General features: G+C 36.1%; 2 long non-coding RNA genes and 1 pseudogene across 2 annotated transcripts; 1 reads left to right on the top strand and 2 right to left on the bottom strand.

The window, feature by feature from the left end:
* Nucleotides 1–359: 359 nt before the first annotated feature.
* On the bottom strand, nt 360–3,027 carry LOC118479828. Its single transcript, XR_004860997.1, has 2 exons — nt 2,743–3,027; nt 360–2,078 (listed from the first exon to the last, which is right to left on the bottom strand). It is a non-coding gene; the product is annotated as an uncharacterized LOC118479828 (long non-coding RNA).
* Nucleotides 3,028–6,412: 3,385 nt separating this feature from the next.
* Nucleotides 6,413–9,180, bottom strand: LOC118479827. The gene is made up of 2 exons (XR_004860996.1): nt 8,796–9,180; nt 6,413–8,132 (listed from the first exon to the last, which is right to left on the bottom strand). It is a non-coding gene; the product is annotated as an uncharacterized LOC118479827 (long non-coding RNA).
* A 2,005-nt stretch (nt 9,181–11,185) lies between these two features.
* The window catches only part of LOC118479619, a 49,855-nt pseudogene continuing 41,896 nt past the window's right edge, over nt 11,186–19,144 (top strand).

The raw sequence follows: 19,144 nt of genomic DNA, 5'->3' as shown, positions 1-19,144 counted from the left end.
CAACTTTTCTCTGATCCGTCCTTTGAATTGTTATTCAAATTTTAGTGAGAAGTTATCCTCTAGATCCCTTTTGAGTTCAAAACCAAGTAGGCCTTACAAATCTTCATTCCTTAGGTCATAAGCACAATTTATGGAAATCTTTTTAACATCTCCATTAGCCCTGAGCAAAGTCAATTCATGGCTTATCTTGTCAGACTTCCATTTTAGAATTTTGAGACTAGGTGGATTTTCTTGGCCAAAGGTTATTTGAGATGAGTTTGGTGAAAAATGTGACACCCGACTATTTTGAGCCTGTAGCGTACTAGTGTGACACGTGTTATGTAACACCCTTATTATTATTTTAAAGGTTTTCGTATAAATAACGAAAATAAACGTGTAATTATTATTAAGTATCCTTAGAAAATACGAGTTTACTAAAACTTTTACAATTTTAAAAGTTTGAACAACTTAATGTAATTGGATTCGTCGTTTTAAAGATACGACAAAACGCCGCGCGGAAGCTTGTATTTTATCGTGTTCGGTTTCTCATCGAGCTTGATCTTCATCCGTGCACTCTTGGCATTCACCTATGATCAAAACCAACTTAAAAGTTAGTTTCGATAATCAAATATTAAGTTCAAACAAGTACAGGGGTTAAAAATGACAAAATTCAACAATTTTCGGAGTTAGGGGGCGTCGCGTGATGCCAAGGGGCGTCGCGTCACGCTAGGCCCCCTTTTTTACAGACCTTTGTTTCAGCTGTTGCTGTACATTCCCAGCTCAAAGCGTTTTCACGGAAACGGCCATAACTTCTTCGTTATTGATCCGTTTTACCCGATTCTTTTTCCACGCGTCCGTAATTTAATCCTCCATCTTATGGAGTTAAAACCCAACATCCAACAAAATAAATTTTTAGACTTTTAAGCCTTCGACTCATCACCTTTTTACCGAATTTTAACCCGTTTATGCATTTTATCAAACAAACATGATTGTTTGATCCCGATTTCACATGAACCTTATAATTTCAATGTTGTCTAACATATTAGGTTCAATTCACAAGTTTATGTATAATCTTAAACTCGTTTATACTTAAATGATTATTTTGACCCGTTAAGGGTATTTAAGCACTTTTCCGCATACATCATACTCGTCTATTTCTAGCATCTTATTTCCACAATATTTATCAAATAATCTTCCACCACAACTATATGTGTGGTGAATTTAATGTAATGTTCTATGTAATCCGAGTTTTATTTCCTCGGATTGTTATTCTACGGTAAGATCCATATAGAGTCGTTTAACCAAAGTCCTACATCTTTCTCCTTCTTGTACCTATTGTAAGCATTTAATTAAGCATAAAACTCATTTCCAAACTACCGTTAAAAGCCATTTATTCAATTTAGCTTACAAGAGCGTAATGGTCCATTTTACCTTTCATTTATGATGAAGGACCTTCACTACTTATTTGCCCAAATTTGTACGTTAGCTATAATCATATTTATACGTACCTGGCTCGGGACAACAAATAGACCTGGTTTTGTACCTTACTTTAATTGTCACTCAATCTATGGCGACGCATTTATCCGATTCGCCAATTGATCCTGTTAACATAAGACTTGACCACCGCATTAGTCGGTATTGTCAAATGGTGTTATCACCACCATTTGACCCATTTGGACTATATACCCAACGTTATCTATTTAAATCAAAAACATGGTTTTTGATGTCCAATTCATACATCCATCCCATCCCGGATTATATTACCAAATCCTTTATCTCTTAAATTCTTTTCTTACTAATTCAACCCATTTCGGCTTACGCCATGGGCACTCTTTTAACCTTAATTACATTAGTCGACTCTTGACCAATTTCCATTTTCACCATTTTTCCTCATCATTAGATTACACCACAAAGTAATCTTAACAAAATCCATATTTCAATATTATTGTTATCGCGATTATTTCGTATAGAATAAACAAGTAATCTACATAAGTGCGAAAATTACACTTACCTCTCATCCGGTTTACGCCTTTCTTCACGCGCTTGATTCGTTTAGCCGCTTCTTTCTCAAGCCTCCACCTAGCTCGTTAAGCGTCAAACTATTGCAAACATTTACAAGGTGGTTAGACTAGTCATTTAAAAATCACGACCATTCCACCTTACTTATTCTCTATGTCGAAGCTACTATTCGACTTCAAGTTTAGTTAACTTAGTTTATTAAAGCTAACTACTTTCAATCACATGATTTACAACATTAAATTCAAATCAACATGATGATTATAACTCTTCTTGTTTCATATTTCATTTAACTAGCCATATTATTCAAATACGCGTTTCGTTCTAAATTTCAATATTTAGCTTTCTCTTAGGCGTTTTATCAAACACCTAGTTAGCGTACTTTTATGAAATTAACAATCAAATTCCATGATTACATATCTTGCCAATTTCAACATCTTTTTACTAAATTAATCGTCTAACTCATGGTTAAATGTCAAGATTAACTTCATAGAGTTCAAATAACACTAGTTTGATAATCATGATTCTAGTGTTCATCATGTTTCTACAAAACCCATTAAACACCTAGATAGTGATCATGAGTTTTACTAACATGCACTCAAATCCCTTAGTTTATTAGCTAGGGTTTATTTCAAATCATGCATACATCCTATTTTCACCCAAATAACCATCATTCAAGATCAATTTTCGAACTTCTAGGGTTCATCAAGAATCTGAGATGGAACAAAATACTGAAATTCGACATACCTTATGATCCCATAAGCTTGGTGATTGTTTTTATGTTTTCATGCATACGATTTGGCTCTGATTCACCCTTCAATTTGGTGAATTTTCTTGAAGTTTAGGGTTGAGTTTTGAGAGCTCCTTGTGGCTCTGATGAAATCGCAGACATCACATACGTATGTGTGGTTTGTGTTTTTTTATTAAACTTCATTACACTTGCCCATGTTTAGTCCCTCAAGTTTAGGGATTCATAAATGAAACTATAACTCATAGTTTATTATCTAATTACCCATTATTAACTAGGTTAATTTTTACCTAGTTAACTTAGTGGGTTCCGTGAGTTAAAAACCTGTTTTATTTTAAGTCCCGTTGACTCAGGCTCTTATAAACTAGATTCCTTAATTCTTTGATTCGGTCGTATTTAATTATTAGGATTTCTTATTTAAATCAAATTATTTACCGGGTTATTTTTACTGCTAACGGTACTTTACCCGTCTTTTAGCATTAACAGAGTTTGATTACCAAACCTGTTTTCGGGGTGTTACAAGTCTACCCCCCTTAAAGAGGTTTCGTCCTCGAAACCTTTCTTACATAGTTCATCGAGTTCTAAACTCGATGCGTTTGACCTGAGTAATCTTTTAAGCATTACTCATACTTTAACCAATTGTTAGTATTACCAGAAGAATTATGGTAATATCTCTTTGGTTACAGAACATCTACGTACCTCATACGACATAATGTAACTTGAAATAACATAATTCCGTTATTCCTACTAGTTTAGTTAACTTAGCGATATCCATCGCTTTTATATATTATCGAACTCTTTCTGAATCCGTTATCTTGACCCGTTTAAAGGTCTTTAGTGAAATCTTTCACTTTTAGCAACTATTTCTTTCGTTTTCAAATTCATTTATTTAGTTCAGTTACTCCGAATCCTCCGCTTACGAGCAAAACAAATTTCTTGATTTGAATTGCTGACCTTAACCAGTCTCACTAACTAGACTTATTAGTCGAGTTACTTTTTACCGCTCGCTTGGTTATAATGTGATTCTACTTCCCATGGCATTTCTTGACCGTGATCGTGTCATATCATGTTTAATTTATATCAACCTTTCATTTTCGAAAATATCACTTTTCGAATTTATCGTCTTGCGCCTATCAGTGTCAAGACTTGTATCTTTCATGCTTACTATTTAAATTCCTATCAGAATTTATATTTGTAAAAACGTTATTTCTTACTAAAATCGAAGTTTTAGTTTAGGATCTTCTCTTAACTTTTGTCAATTATCCATACCAGGATATTGACAGTCCATAATTTATTCTTTTACAGTCTTAGTTTTATGCGGGGATTCTCAACTGATTCCCTCGCTTTATCTAATTAACCCGTAGGTTTCATCACTTAGCCTTATGGGCTATTTTGATTAGACTTTCACCTCTTTAAGGCGAAGTCCTTATAATTTCTTTCTAATCGTGACCCGTGGGTCGTTTTATCCTCATAGACCTTTCCATTGTTTATAACCCCAAAGGTTATATTGATCCCGTAGATCATTCCTTACTCATGTCATTCTTAAAATACATGTCTGGTGTCAAGGCACCCTGTTTTTGTTTGAAGAATCATTTGGTTTCAAGCTTAGGTTTCGTTAACCTTAATTGTAGTTCCGTGGCTACAATTGTTTTCTTTCAGTCAATTTCCCTGACTTCTCACGTCATTTATGCGTCAGTTCTTCTTTTGCTTTTTGTTATCTGGTTTGCATATATTCTTATTTGGTTATGTCCCACTACCGGGCTCATTACTCTTTTGCATTTGACGTTACCATTATCCCGCTTGCGTTTACTCATGCCGTCCGGCATGATATTATATTCGACCCGTTCAACTTTAAAATAGTTGAATATAATTTATTCGAAATTTCTATTTACATTATCTTGTCGTATTTTAGTTATGACTCGAAACCCGAGTCTTTTAACTTTTCATCCGAGCTCTTGTTTCTCGGTTTACGCATGTATTTAATTCTTACCCATCAACCGGGTGTTTTACCGAAGTCGTTATTATTGCAACCCTCCCGGTATGCATTAAGACCTCGCTTCATTTTTATATTCCGACTTTGTCCTTAAGTTTGACGTTTTACAAAAACAACCCGTTAAGGGACATATTTGCGTTTTCCGGGTTCGAGTCTAAGTACACTCCCTCCCATTACTTGTCTAAATCATTTTACATGTTTGCGTTTTCCGGGTTCGAGTGTAAGTACACTCCCTCCCAATACATGTCTAAGTCATTTTACATGTTTGCGTTTTCCGGGTTCGAGTGTAAGTACACTCCCTCCCAATACATGTCTAAGTCATTTTACATGTTTGCGTTTTCTGGGTTCGAGTGTAAGTACACTCCCTCCCAATACATGTCTAAGTCATTTTACATGTTTGCGTTTTCCGGGTTCGAGTGTAAGTACACTCCCTCCCAATACATGTCTAAGTCATTTTACATGTTTGCGTTTTCCGGGTTCGAGTGTAAGTACACACCCTCCCAATACATGTCTAAGTCATTTTACATGTTTGCGTTTTCCGGGTTCGAGGTTAAGTACACTCCCTCCCAATACATCTCTTAGTCATTTTACATGTTTGCGTTTTCCGGGTTCGAGTGTAAGTACACTCCCTCCCAATACATGTCTAAGTCATTTTACATGTTTGCGTTTTCCGGGTTCGAGTGTAAGTACACTCCCTCCCAATACATTTCTAAGTCATTTTACATGTTTCTTGGTCCCTTCCCTCGGGCTCATTATCCTAATATAATACGCTTCCGTTACTCGGCTGTGCGTTTACATTATTATCAAATATTTGCTTATCTGATTCATTTGGGTACTTTTTAATTTGTCCCGCTTACCCCGTCCTTACTACATCGGATGTAAGTATGTCCATCATAAAAAGTTCATGGTATCATGTGTTTACTACCTACTTGGCCAGAGTAGGCGATCAACACATGACATACATAATCTTTTATAACTTTCACATCACACCCCATGTAAGTAACGCCTCTAATTAGTTTCCTTGGAAATAATATTCTGGATAGGTATTCTATTCAGGTTTTTCCAAGTTTTTAATTTACATATGCAACGGTCAACCTCTATGTATTTGTTGCATATTACTATTGGCGTAATTATTTAAAATGCGCACCTGCAAATGCTTGCCCTAACGGGCTTCTCTTGCCATTAGCCTTGTGCGCATTGCCACGCGATTTAGGTCCTTGCTGAGTATGCTCTTCTTGTCATACCTCGGACCGTTCCATCATCATATCCGCAATTCATTCAACTCTCGTCATCTTCAAACGCGAGTTTCATTCAGTTAAAACATTCACAAAAGTTAGTAATGTCAACTTCAATAATTGCCCGTATTATAATACAAGGCTTTTCTACTATACGCGTCAACGCGCGTAATTTCGTCAACTACATTTATCGCTTAATTGAGGTAACGTGTATCACACGATAGCCCCATGTGTTGTTTACAACACTTTAGCATGCTAAACTATTAACATAGATGTACTTACCGGATTTGCGATCAAGCCTCGAACCGAACACCAATCTTTATCAAGAGCGTAAGGTTTAAGTCCAAGCATAGCTTTCTCGCCATACTTGAATCTCTTAAACCAAGGCTCTGATACCAACTTGTAACACCCTTGTTATTATTTTAAAGGTTTTCGTATAAATAACGAAAATAAACGTGTAATTATTATTAAGTATCCTTAGAAAATACGAGTTTACTAAAACTTTTACAATTTTAAAAGTTTGAACAACTTAATGTAATTGGATTCGTCGTTTTAAAGATACGACAAAACGCCGCGCGGAAGCTTGTATTTTATCGTGTTCAGTTCCTCATCGAGCTTGATCTTCATCCGTGCACTCTTGGCATTCACCTATGATCAAAACCAACTTAAAAGTTAGTTTCGATAATCAAATATTAAGTTCAAACAAGTACATGGGTTAAAAATGACAAAATTCAACAACTTTCGGAGTTAGGGGGCGTCGCGTGACGCCAAGGGGCGTCGCGTCTCGCTAGGCCCCATTTTTCACAGACCTTTGTTTCAGCTGTTGCTGTACATTCCCAGCTCAAAGCGTTTTCACGGAAACGGCCATAACTTCTTCGTTATTGATCCGTTTTACCCGATTCTTTTTCCTACGCGTCCGTAATTTAATCCTCCATCTTATGGAGTTGAAATCCAACATCCAACAAAATAAATTTTTAGACTTTTAAGCCTCCGACTCATCACCTTTTTACCGAATTTTAACCCGTTTATGCATTTTATCAAACAAACATGATTGTTTGATCCCGATTTCACATGAACCTTATAATTTCAATGTTGTCTAACATATTAGGTTCAACTCACAAGTTTATGTATAATCTTAAACTCGTTTATACTTAAATGATTATTTTGACCCGTTAAGGGTATTTAAGCACTTTTCCGCATACATCATACTCGTCTATTTCTAGCATCTTATTTCCACAATATTTATCAAATAATCTTCCACCACAACTATATGTGTGGTGAATTTAATGTAATGTTCTATGTAATCCGAGTTTTATTTCCTCGGATTGTTATTCTACGGTAAGACCCATATAGAGTCGTTTAACCAAAGTCCTACATCTTTCTCCTTCTTGTACCTATTGTAAGCATTTAATTAAGCATAAAACTCATTTCCAAACTACCGTTAAAGGCCATTTATTCAATTTAGCTTACAAGGGCGTAATGGTCCATTTTACCTTTCATTTATGATGAAGGACCTTCACTACTTATTTGCCCAAATTTGTACGTTAGCTATAATCATATTTATACGTACCTGGCTCGGGACAACAAATAGACCCGGTTTTGTACCTTGCTTTAATTGTCACTCAATCTATGGCGACACATTTATCCAATTCGCCAATTGATCCTGTTAACATAAGACTTGACCACCGCATTAGTCGGTATTGTCAAATGGTGTTATCACCACCATTTGACCCATTTGGACTATATACCCAACGTTATCTATTTAAATCAAAAACATGGTTTTTGATGTCCAATTCATACATCCATCCCATCCCGGATTATATTACCAAATCCTTTATCTCTTAAATTCTTTTCTTACTAATTCAACCCATTTCGGCTTACGCCATGGGCACGCTTTTAACCTTAATTACATTAGTCGACTCTTGACCAATTTCCATTTTCACCATTTTTCCTCATCATTAGATTACACCACAAAGTAATCTTAACAAAATCCATATTTTAATATTATTGTTATCGCGATTATTTCGTATAGAATAAACGAGTAATCTACATAAGTGCGAAAATTACACTTACCTCCCATCCGGTTTACGCCTTTCTTCACGCGCTTGATTCGTTTAGCCGCTTCTTTCTCAAGCCTCCACCTAGCTCGTTAAGCGTCAAACTATTGCCAACATTTACAAGGTGGTTAGACTAGTCATTTAAAAATCACGACCATTCCACCTTACTTATTCTCTATGTCGAAGCTACTATTCGACTTCAAGTTTAGTTAACTTAGTTTATTAAAGCTAACTACTTTCAATCACATGATTTACAACATGAAATTCAAATCAACATGATGATTATAACTCTTCTTGTTTCATATTTCATTTAACTAGCCATATTATTCAAATACGCGTTTCGTTCTAAATTTCAATATTTAGCTTTCTCTTAGGCGTTTTATCAAACACCTAGTTAGCATACTTTTATAAAATTAACAATCAAACTCGATGATTACATATCTTGCCAATTTCAACATCTTTTTACTAAATAATCGTCTAACTCATGGTTAAATGTCAAGATTAACTTCATAGAGTTCAAATAACACTAGTTTGATAATCATGATTCTAGTGTTCATCATGTTTCTACAAAACCCATTAAACACCTAGATAGTGATCATGAGTTTTACTAACATGCACTCAAATCCCTTAGTTTATTAGCTAGGGTTTATTTCAAATCATGCATACATCCTATTTTCACCCAAATAACCATCATTCAAGATCAATTTTTGAACTTCTAGGGTTCATCAAGAATCTGAGATGGAACAAAATACTGAAATTCGACATACCTTATGATCCCATAAGCTTGGTGATTGTTTTTATGTGTTCATGCATACGATTTGGCTCTGATTCACCCTTCAATTTGGTGAATTTTCTTGAAGTTTAGGGTTGAGTTTTGAGAGCTCCTTGTGGCTCTGATGAAATCGCAGACACCACATACGTATGTGTGGTTTGTGTTTTTTTATTAAACTTCATTACACTTGCCCATGTTTAGTCCCTCAAGTTTAGGGATTCATAAATGAAACTATAACTCATAGTTTATTATCTAATTACCCATTACTAACTAGGTTAATTTTTACCTAGTTAACTTAGTGGGTTCCGGGAGTAAAAACCCGTTTTATTTTAAGTCCCGTTGACTCAGGCTCTTATAAACTAGATTCCTTAATTCTTTGATTCGCTCGTATTTAATTATTAGGATTTCTTATTTAAATCCAATTATTTACCGGGTTATTTTTACTGCTAACGGTACTTTACCCGTCTTTTAGCATTAACAGAGTTTGATTACCAAACCTGTTTTCGGGGTGTTACATGTTATGAATAAATAAAGACAATATTTTATTGAATTTGGTGTTAATATATGGTATTTGAAGTGTTGGTAAATCCAATCTTTGTTAAAAATTATGTTGGCAATAATAAGATAAACGCATATAGTGTAACGAACAAAATGCAAAACGAACGTTGGTGACCGCCCGATTAATGTTAAAATCCTAAAAATATTCCATTAAGATTAAAATGCTATTTTTAATCATATTCGTGAGCAAGAATTAATTAAAACACTTAAAATTTCTATTTTGCGAATTTAAGCGCATACTGCGCAATACCGCGCGTATACTGCAAAATACAGACAACGCAGCCACTCAAGACAAATAAAATATTGTTTAGCAATATTATGGCGAGTTAAATTTTATAAAATAATAAAAATAATTTTAAACGCATTAAAACCCGATTTAAACGCAAGATAAAATACCCGGTAGTCAGTTAAATACCTGTATTTGATTATATATATCATATGTTTATGTATGAATGCATGTAGATGTGTATGTGGAGGGTAGGTGTCGACCAAGAAAGCCACCTTTTTGCCTCTTTTCTTGCATCTTGCCAAGTTTCATGAATAGAAAGAATGTAATTATTTGAAAATGCATGCATACTTCATTAAATATCATTTTCAAGAATTAAAAAGCCCAAAATTCTTCCTCATTCTCTCTCTAGAACCGTACACACCCATACACTCTTCCAATTTTAAATTTTGAACTTAAGAATCAAGTCCATTTCAAGAAGGTTTCAAGTTGGTTTGAAGATCCAAAGGAGTTTCCAAGGTTAATTCCAATAAGACAAGCTCCATATCATCAAAAATATCATCAAAACCCACTAATTTCTTGAAAGGTATAAACTTACTTTTAAAATCGTATTCTTGTTTCTTGATGATGATGATGATGGAAAGTTTCTCAAAAGCTTGGAATTCTTCACAAACCTGAAATCTAACAACAAATGATGTTTACTCAAAATAAAAATGGAAGCTCATGTGTGAGTATGTATGGCCAAAAATATATATGTGTGGGTTAGAATTTGTGTTTTGATTGTTGGATGATTCTTAATTTATGTGATTTTAAAAAGTTTGTTACATGCATGATCAGAAAGGATTTTTTTTATAAAAGTTCATGTGATGAATAAGGAATATATAAAAAGTGAATTCTTGGAAGTGTGTATATATATATATGTCGTGTATATGTATAAATGTATGCATGCACTGGGTTGTTTGGTAGTTCATAAAAGCATGAAAATATTACATGCATTATTTATGAATGATATGATGAAATTGAGTTAAAACAAAAAATGAATATTAAAAATAATGTTATATGATGTGTTATGATGATACAAAATTATGTCATAAGTTTGGTAGCTTTGCATGTTGTACATGAAGCTTGAAAAATAGTAAAATGAGTGAAATTACATAATTTTTGTGACTTACATGAAATCTGCACTAAGATGAATATAAGTATCATTTTATTCAGTAAATAGCATGTGTTATGTTAAAATATCAATTCGTGACGATTTGAGCTGGTTATGGTAAAGTTCGGTACAAGACTATGCATTTAAAACAGTAAAAATCGGCTTTTAAAATGATTTTTGCAAAACTGTTTTAAATCAGACTATAAACTGATAATTTTATGATAAATATATGTATTTTAACTTATATTAAGTATCCTTGGTGTTTGGCTAGTCATACGTGACTTCCGACACCCGAAAACGTTACCGACAATGTTAAAATACGCATATTTCAACGTACGCGAAAACGAGATGTTCAAGGGTGAACTTTATGTGTTATAATGTGATATGTGAATATGAGTATGTGTAATGTGATATATTAAGTGTTGACATGATAGTAGGAGTTAAGACTATGCATGTACGTTTGTACGGTTAAAAACGGTAATTTCGTTAAATATCACGTTAAATATATAACTTATATGTCGAGCATCAAAATAATACATAGGTTAACTTGATGGATTATTTTGTGTATAAATGCTTTAAAAATGATAAAATGTATAAGTTGATAAAATATGTGAATTATGATATACGTAAAAAATCTCCATATTTATGCAAATATATTACGAAGCGCAAATCGTAGATATATTTCTACTATATTATAAAGCATATCCGAAGGATAGCTTAAGGTAATTTGACACTTTACTTAAAACACCTTTAAAGCATGATGTACATATCTTTAAAGCACATTAAAACCAAAATTGAATTCAATTTCCCATTATACCCTCACTCAAAAAAAAAAAAAAAACATGGGCTTAGGGTTTCAATTAGGTTTTCATCTCTCATTCTTCTCCGCCTCCATCTGATCTCTCTCTCTCTCCCAATGGTGATTTTATCCCTGGAATCTCATCTCTGGATTTGGATCTGGATCCCCCCTCTCTCTCTCCAATTTGGATCTGGATCTGCTATGCTGAACGGCTAAACCCTTACAATGTTTTGAGTTTGGTGAAAAAGGTACATCAAAATTTCATAAATTTCCAATGTTTAGCATAAATTTCATAAATCTGTAATTTTAAACGTTTTGATCCATGTATCAACTGGGTTTTGTAGATCGATGTATGAACTTTGTGTTGTTTTTTGTAGATCGATGTATGAAACTGGGTTTTTGTAGATCGACGTATGAACTTTGGATCTGATGTCACTTAGATCCAAAGGATTCAAGGAAGCAGATTTGAATAAACATCTTATTCTCTCTATCTGCAGATTGTATGAACACGGATATTACATAACTTGCATTAAGTATCATCAAAATGGTCATCTTGCACAAGTTATACCATTTAAGTGCTTGTTTTCAGGGTTATGGAATGAGTGAATCAACGGTTGTGGGTAGTCGTGGATTCAACACTCAAGAGGTGCATAATTATGCGTCAGCTGGACTATTGGCTCCAAATATGCAAGCCAAAGTGGTAGACTGGGTTACTCGTTTGCATCTACCTCCTGGGAAGACTGGTGAACTTTGGCTACGCGGGCCTGCTGTCACACCCCGACCGCGTAAAACAACAAACTGCGGCGGAAACATCGGGGAGTGTCGTAACATAATCATTATTTCACAACACATGATGTGTAAAATCCGAGAGGACCTTTCAATGATATCAAACAGGTACTTGTGAATGTGCGGAAATCAATCACAAGTTGATTCAAGTATAAACAATCAAGACCAAAACAATATATAAATAAAACAAACCAGGAAATCTTGCATTCAACGATTAACGAGACTGATACAAGACTTCACAAGCTTTCGGTCGCCTATTCCTTTCTACGTACTGATCAACCTAAACCTGATGGTAGAGGTTTACTTAAATACTAAACATATGGGTCAAAACCCTTAGGCCCACTCGAACACTTACACAAAACCCATTTAAACATATCGACCCAACAGTGAAATGAACTAAACAAAAACATTAACCCTTGAAGTATATATCCCTCTATGAATAAACCTTTAGGTTCCAACAATCTTCCCCTAGGTTTATGCATAGAGGATCTTGAGACTTCAGCGACCACTGCTACCACCCAAACGATCCTTGAGTCCACCAAACCCTTTAGTGCGAATATGAATGGCTGAAGCAACAGTAGCAGTCCATCCTTTTGCAATTTCTTCATACCTTTCAGTGGCTCTAATTTGATTTCGAGCTAACACTTCCAAGTCTTCAAGAGAAAGACTCAACAAATCAACTTGATCCACCAAACGAAAGTTCACATCGTCATCACAAACAATCACTGCCTGCCCTAAACGCTCATCATAAGCCTAAAAATGCAATGACTTCAAAGCACCTTTTGGAATCTTCTTCACCAAAGGAATCATCTTTTCTTTGTCAGTAGCTGGCCAGTGAGCAATCTTCATTCTCTTGTTTGTATATGGATCTCTAACGCCTTTAGCTGATTTAACGAGAGACTCCGCAGTGTGCATAGAAGGAAAACCACGAAGAACCTCCCTCTTCAATCTCTCGAAAAACAAATATCCACGACCTCCAGGCTTATCATCCACATAAGGTGAATTAGACAAGTTTGTCAAATCAACCTTTGTAAAAGTCTGAAACCGAGCTGGATTCTTGTACCACTCAACTGGTCCAACCTTTCTCTTTATCCACCATCTATGACGATCATGATCAAATCCCCAGCTAACCACACCAGATCTATTTCCAACTTCATCATAGAGAGTTTCTCCAACATCCATTAAATGATGAGTTGCTTGAGCATCATCATCATCAGGATTAAGATTCTTGTTCTTCAGTATAACAAACTCCCTTTTCTTCTTAATTCTCTCAGCCTTTTCCTTTTCTGCAACTGGATTAGTCACCCTTTCAAAGTATTTTTCCATAGAAGCACTTCGCTCAGCATCATCTCTATCAAAGGCTTTTCTTCTGTTTTCTACATCTGTTGGATCAGAAAATTCATGCCCAAATTTCTTCTCCAGCTTTCCACTTAAATCATACACCATATTGAACAACAAACTGGCATCTCCTTCAAGCTGTTCAATCTGTTGATCTTTCTTCACTATAGTATCTTCAAGTTGGATAATCTTGGCGTCTTTATGAATAGAATCTTGCTCAAGCACAACCATTCGCTTCTTCATCTCCCTCATGCTAATAAACTCATCATCACTGGAATCATCATCAAAAAGCATCCTCACTGGCTCTTCAATTCTCTTACCACTTGAACTGCCAGGTTCATCATGAACAGTCCTAGAAGGACCTGCATCTTCAGAAGCAATAGATGGCATTGTCTCAATTAATGGCTCAGAAACAACATTTGCAACTGGTGTATCTGTTGAGGTAGTCTCCAACACACTTCCTTGAGTTTCAACATTAAACTCAAATATGTCTTCTTCAGCAGAGGTGGTATCAGTGACACTTTTCTCAAAGTCGAAGTCATACAAACCTTCATCATCTTCAGCAACATTCAAGAGTTTATCTTTGTTTTGCTCAACATACATTCCGAGTCGAGGATCCCTCCTTTTTCGCTTCAGAGACAATGAATCAGGATCCTTTGGGTTCTCACTAGGCTCTTCATTTGGTACTGTAAGATTGGAAGGAGGATTTCCCATCTTATCAGTCACAGATTTTAACAACAAAGCCAAATTTTCAGCAGTAATCACAGATGGAACAGTAGAAACAGCAACATCAGCTTCCTTTTCAGGAGGAAGCTCTTCATCATCTCCTGAATCACACATAATTTCTATGCCTTCATCGTCAGAGTTGATTGTTAAAATCTCTGTCTCAGGCTCATTATCAACAGCACCCTGAACATCATGCTCCTCAGCAACCATTGCATTTACAGGAATATGTTGTACTAATACAGGATCAGCAGCTACATCCTCAGTCTCTGCAAACTGACCAAATTTCTCCAGAGGAATCAAACCTTCAAATTTCTTTTCAGTACCCTTTTTAGGAGTGAGAGCACCGAAACAAGCAGGACCCATTGGCTTCAATTCTAAAGTATCTCCAGATCTCACTAAATCTGGATAACGAGCGTTTGTAATCATCTGTAAAAATCTTGGATACATCAGGAACTTGTCCTTTCGAACTCCTGTCACATTTCTCTTCATGCCTTCGAATATGTACTTCGAGTAATTAAAAGGTTCATTGGTTATTAGACAGGTAAAAGCAACAGACTGAGAAATGTTTAATTGATCAGTGCCTCCTCGATTTTCTGTCATGCAGAGAATAAACATGTGCACCAATAGACGCCAATAAGGATGCACAAATTTCTTCACTAACGATGGATACTTTCCTTCATAACTTAATCTCGACAAAATCGCTTCCACAGTTCCTGCTGGAAGCTCAATAGGATCAGTTTCTTGGTCATTGAACTGTAGCACCTCCCTTATCATCTGCTCAGTTACAGTAATGGTTTTCTTTTGTATCTCAGCAATTAAAGCTCCTTTGCCTTCTGCTCCAAGGGCATCAAAACCTGCAGTCTTCCAGAAGTCTTGAATAAGACTCTCGTAGACAACAGGATTCTCTCTCAATGCATGAACAAGTCGGCAACTATTCAACCCTTTAATCAGCGATGTATATAATCTCTTGTGCTTTTCCGGAGGAGCAGCTAAGTATCCAGCTTGATTATGTGTAGAGATAAACTTCAAATCCATATCTACATGCAAAACAAACATTAAGCTCATAAAATTTGTTAACTTGATAAAACTTATAACTAAGATGAAATATATTCAGAGTTAACACGACAGGTCAACAGTCAGAAAGGTCAGTCATTGATCAACAACTCAGAACAACTCAGATTGTAAAAGTCAATGATATGAAGTCACTCGAAACCATAATGTTTCGAGTCGAGACTATGAGGTTTCGAGTCGAGACCTAAGTTGAGACAAGAGAGAGATCATTCGAGACTATCATGTTTTGACTCGAGACCAAAATGAAATCGACTCGAGACCTCAGTAGAGACTGATGAGATTGCGACTCGCAAACATATATCTCGAGTTCCTAAGACATGTTCTTCAATCTGAGTCGAGATCTCTCAAACACCTTTTGATCTGTTATGATTTGGATCAAAGTTCAATAATACTTTCAAAATTCTTTGAAGACCAAAATATGTCCAATTTTAGGGTTCATGAGTATCTTCAAATATTCATATGATGTTCAAACAATCTACATCAAATCTTCAAGAAATCCCACTCTCTTGATAAACAGAGTCTGGTCTATCGTGCCACGTGTGTATCCATGAGCCAGAAGATGCTCAGTTAGAGTAGCATACCAAGCGCGTGGTGCTTGGTGCAATCCATACAATGCCTTGTCAAGCTTGTAGGCATATTCTGGATGATCTGGATGAGCAAAACCCGGTGGCTGCTCAACAAAGATTTCTTCTTTCACATCTCCATATAAAAACGCTGTCTTGACATCCATCTGATACACAGTGAACCCCATATATGACGCGTAGGCTAAGAAGATTCGAATGGCTTCAAGTCATGCAACCGGAGCATATACTTCATCATAATCCAGACCCTCTATTTGTTTGAATCCTTGGACCACCAATCGTGCTTTATTACGAACAATAACTCCTTCAGAATCTTGCTTGTTCCTGAAAACCCAGCGAGTTCCAAGCTTGCGTTTTCCTTTTAGCAACTCCACCAATTTCCATACTCCGAGCTTCTCAAACTGGTTTAACTCTTCATGCATAGCATCAACCCATCCTGGTTCCTGCAACGCTACATCAATAGTTTTAGGTTCAATTTGAGAAATGTAGCTAGAGTATAAGCACAAATTAATGGTTCCTGATTGGCTTCTGGTTTGAACGCCTGCACTGACAGGATCGATCACATTCTCAATAGGATGATTTATTTGAACACTTGTTGGAATGACAAATTCAGGTATCGTCTCGTCTAGAGATGTGTGCATGTTGCTTGACTCCCCCTCATTAGGTGCTACCGAACTGTGATTCACGGGAGTGGTAACAATATACTCTTCAAGAATAGGATCAGCAAACAGTTCTGGTCCATCTGTATTAGGTGAAATTCCACTAGATTGTGCACCTTCAGGAGATTGATGAGACATTTGTTGAGGCAGAGGATGCTGTGTAAACACCATTCCCGGTGGGTCAATGGTGTGATGTCTGAAGCTTCCTTTTGTCTGTTCTTCTTCTTCAGTATCTTCAGAGGACAACGGTTGCTTTGGAGTAGATATGTCTGCATCTGAAGAAACACTTGACAAAATGTTAAATGATTTAAACAAATTTGCATAATCATATAACCAATCTGGTCCAACTCTAGCATCTGTAGCATTTTCTTCGAGCCATTCAATGTTGCACGACTCGACGACCTTTTTAGTTACTTTGTTGTACACTCTATAGGCAGATCCTTTAGCATATCCAACAAAGAAACATTCGTCTCCTTTGACTTCAAACTTTCCATTAGAGTCCATAAGTAATAATACACATGGACATCCAAAGATACGAAAGTGTGAAACCGAAGGTTTACGTCCTTCCAGAATCTCATAAGGAGTTTTCGTATGACGTTTATTTACTAAAGCATGATTCTGGACGTAACAAGCCGTGCTAACTGCTTCAGCCCAAAAGAAACTAGGAAGCTTCGAGTCAGCCAGCATAGTTCGTGCAGCCTCGATATGAGTACGATTTCTTCTTTCAGCTACTCCATTCTGTTGAGGAGTTCGTGGTGCACTATACTGGCGATCAATTCCCTTTTCATTTCAGAATGTATCCAAAGTAACGTTCTTGAATTCTGTTCCATTGTCAGATCGAATAACCTTCACTTTGGTGCTTGCTTGATTTTCTGCTAGAGTTATGAATTGCTTCACTAAGACTGCAGTTTCATTCTTGTGGCTGAGAAAATACACCCAGGTATAACGTGAATAATCATCAACGATTACGAGACAATAAGCTTTCTTGCCAATACTCAACACATTCACTGGACCAAAAAGATCCATGTGAAGTAATTCGAGCACGGCTTTCGTTGAGGGTGTAGGTTTAGACTTGTGAGGTTTTCGCTGAGCTTTTCCTTTTGCACAAGCAACACATTTTTCAACCAACATGAAATCTGTGATTGGAAGATCACGGACTAGTTGACCTTTAGCCAGTCGGTTCAGATTCTTCATCTTCACATGCCCAAGGCGACGATGCCACAGTAGACCATCATGTTCTGAAATCTTCGAAAATAGGCAAGTAACTTCTTCACACGGTTTCTTGTTCATATCAATCACAGAAGCATTTCCACGTCTCTCTGCTGACATTAAAAACCAGTCTTCAGGAATCACAATCCCTGGCTTCAACACATAGCATCCTTTCTTAGTAAAATGGACTGAATTTCCTCAATCACAAATCTCTGAAATGCTCAACAGATTGTGTTTCAGTTCTGGGACATAATTCACATTTTCGAAGCTTAAAACACCGTTTTTCACTGTTCCTTTTAACGTGATTCTTCCTGATTCTCCTCCCGCAAAAGAGACATATCCAACGTCAAATTCTTTTACATTGACCAGTTGAGACAAGTCTCCCGTCATATGCTTGGAACAGCCACTATCCATGTACCAAAGGCGCACAGTAGTCCTCCACAGCTGTTCCTGCACGATTAGCGGGATTAGTTAGATTTAGGAACCCAACCCATAGTGAATCTGGGTTTCCCTTGTGCATCAAAATATGTCACTCTTTGCCAAATGAGATTATCTTTGATCAGATATCTTGAAGGATTTTTCATGAGATACCTTTGGCCAAATGTATTAGATTGTGCAGTACCAGTTTTAGGTTTCCAAAAAGTGTTTGACCAATTAGAATTATAGTTATCAAAACCATTATTTTGATTTCTTTGAAGACTGTTTCTTTGATTTTGATTTCTACATTTGGCTTCATTCCAATTTTGATGAGAAGGTTTAGTTTTGCGATAGTTGTTCTTCATTGACTTAGACCTTTCAGTCATCATTGAATCTGAACAACGATATCGGTTAGACTTGACCTTCTGATTTTGAATGAACTTCTTCTTGTACTGTGCACTTGGGAGTTGAACACAGTTTCTGGCAATGTGGCCAGCAATTCCACAATTAAAACATGTTTGACGTTTCATTTTGTGAGTATTTTGAAAATTTTGATAAGCTTTGCTTGGTTTTGAATGATTGGACGTTTTGGTTTTCCGAATATGTTTTGCTTGTGGTTGTTCTGAGCATTTTGGTGTCTGCTGATTAGAATTCACACAATCATGTGATGTTGATGAACAATTTGACACACTTTCTTTACTGTGATCATCATTCGAAGTGGATGTTTAAGTTCAAAAACATTTTCTGATGACTCTTTATTTATCTCAAGCCCTTGTTCTTCTTTACTAAATTCAGTTTCAGTATTTGAACATGCAGAAGTC

The sequence above is a fragment of the Helianthus annuus genome, chromosome 6, assembly GCF_002127325.2.
Source record: "Helianthus annuus cultivar XRQ/B chromosome 6, HanXRQr2.0-SUNRISE, whole genome shotgun sequence".
Taxonomy (NCBI): Eukaryota; Viridiplantae; Streptophyta; class Magnoliopsida; order Asterales; family Asteraceae; genus Helianthus; species Helianthus annuus.
The sequence above is the reverse complement of the archived record's forward strand: the minus strand, read 5'-3'. Positions and strand labels throughout refer to the sequence as shown.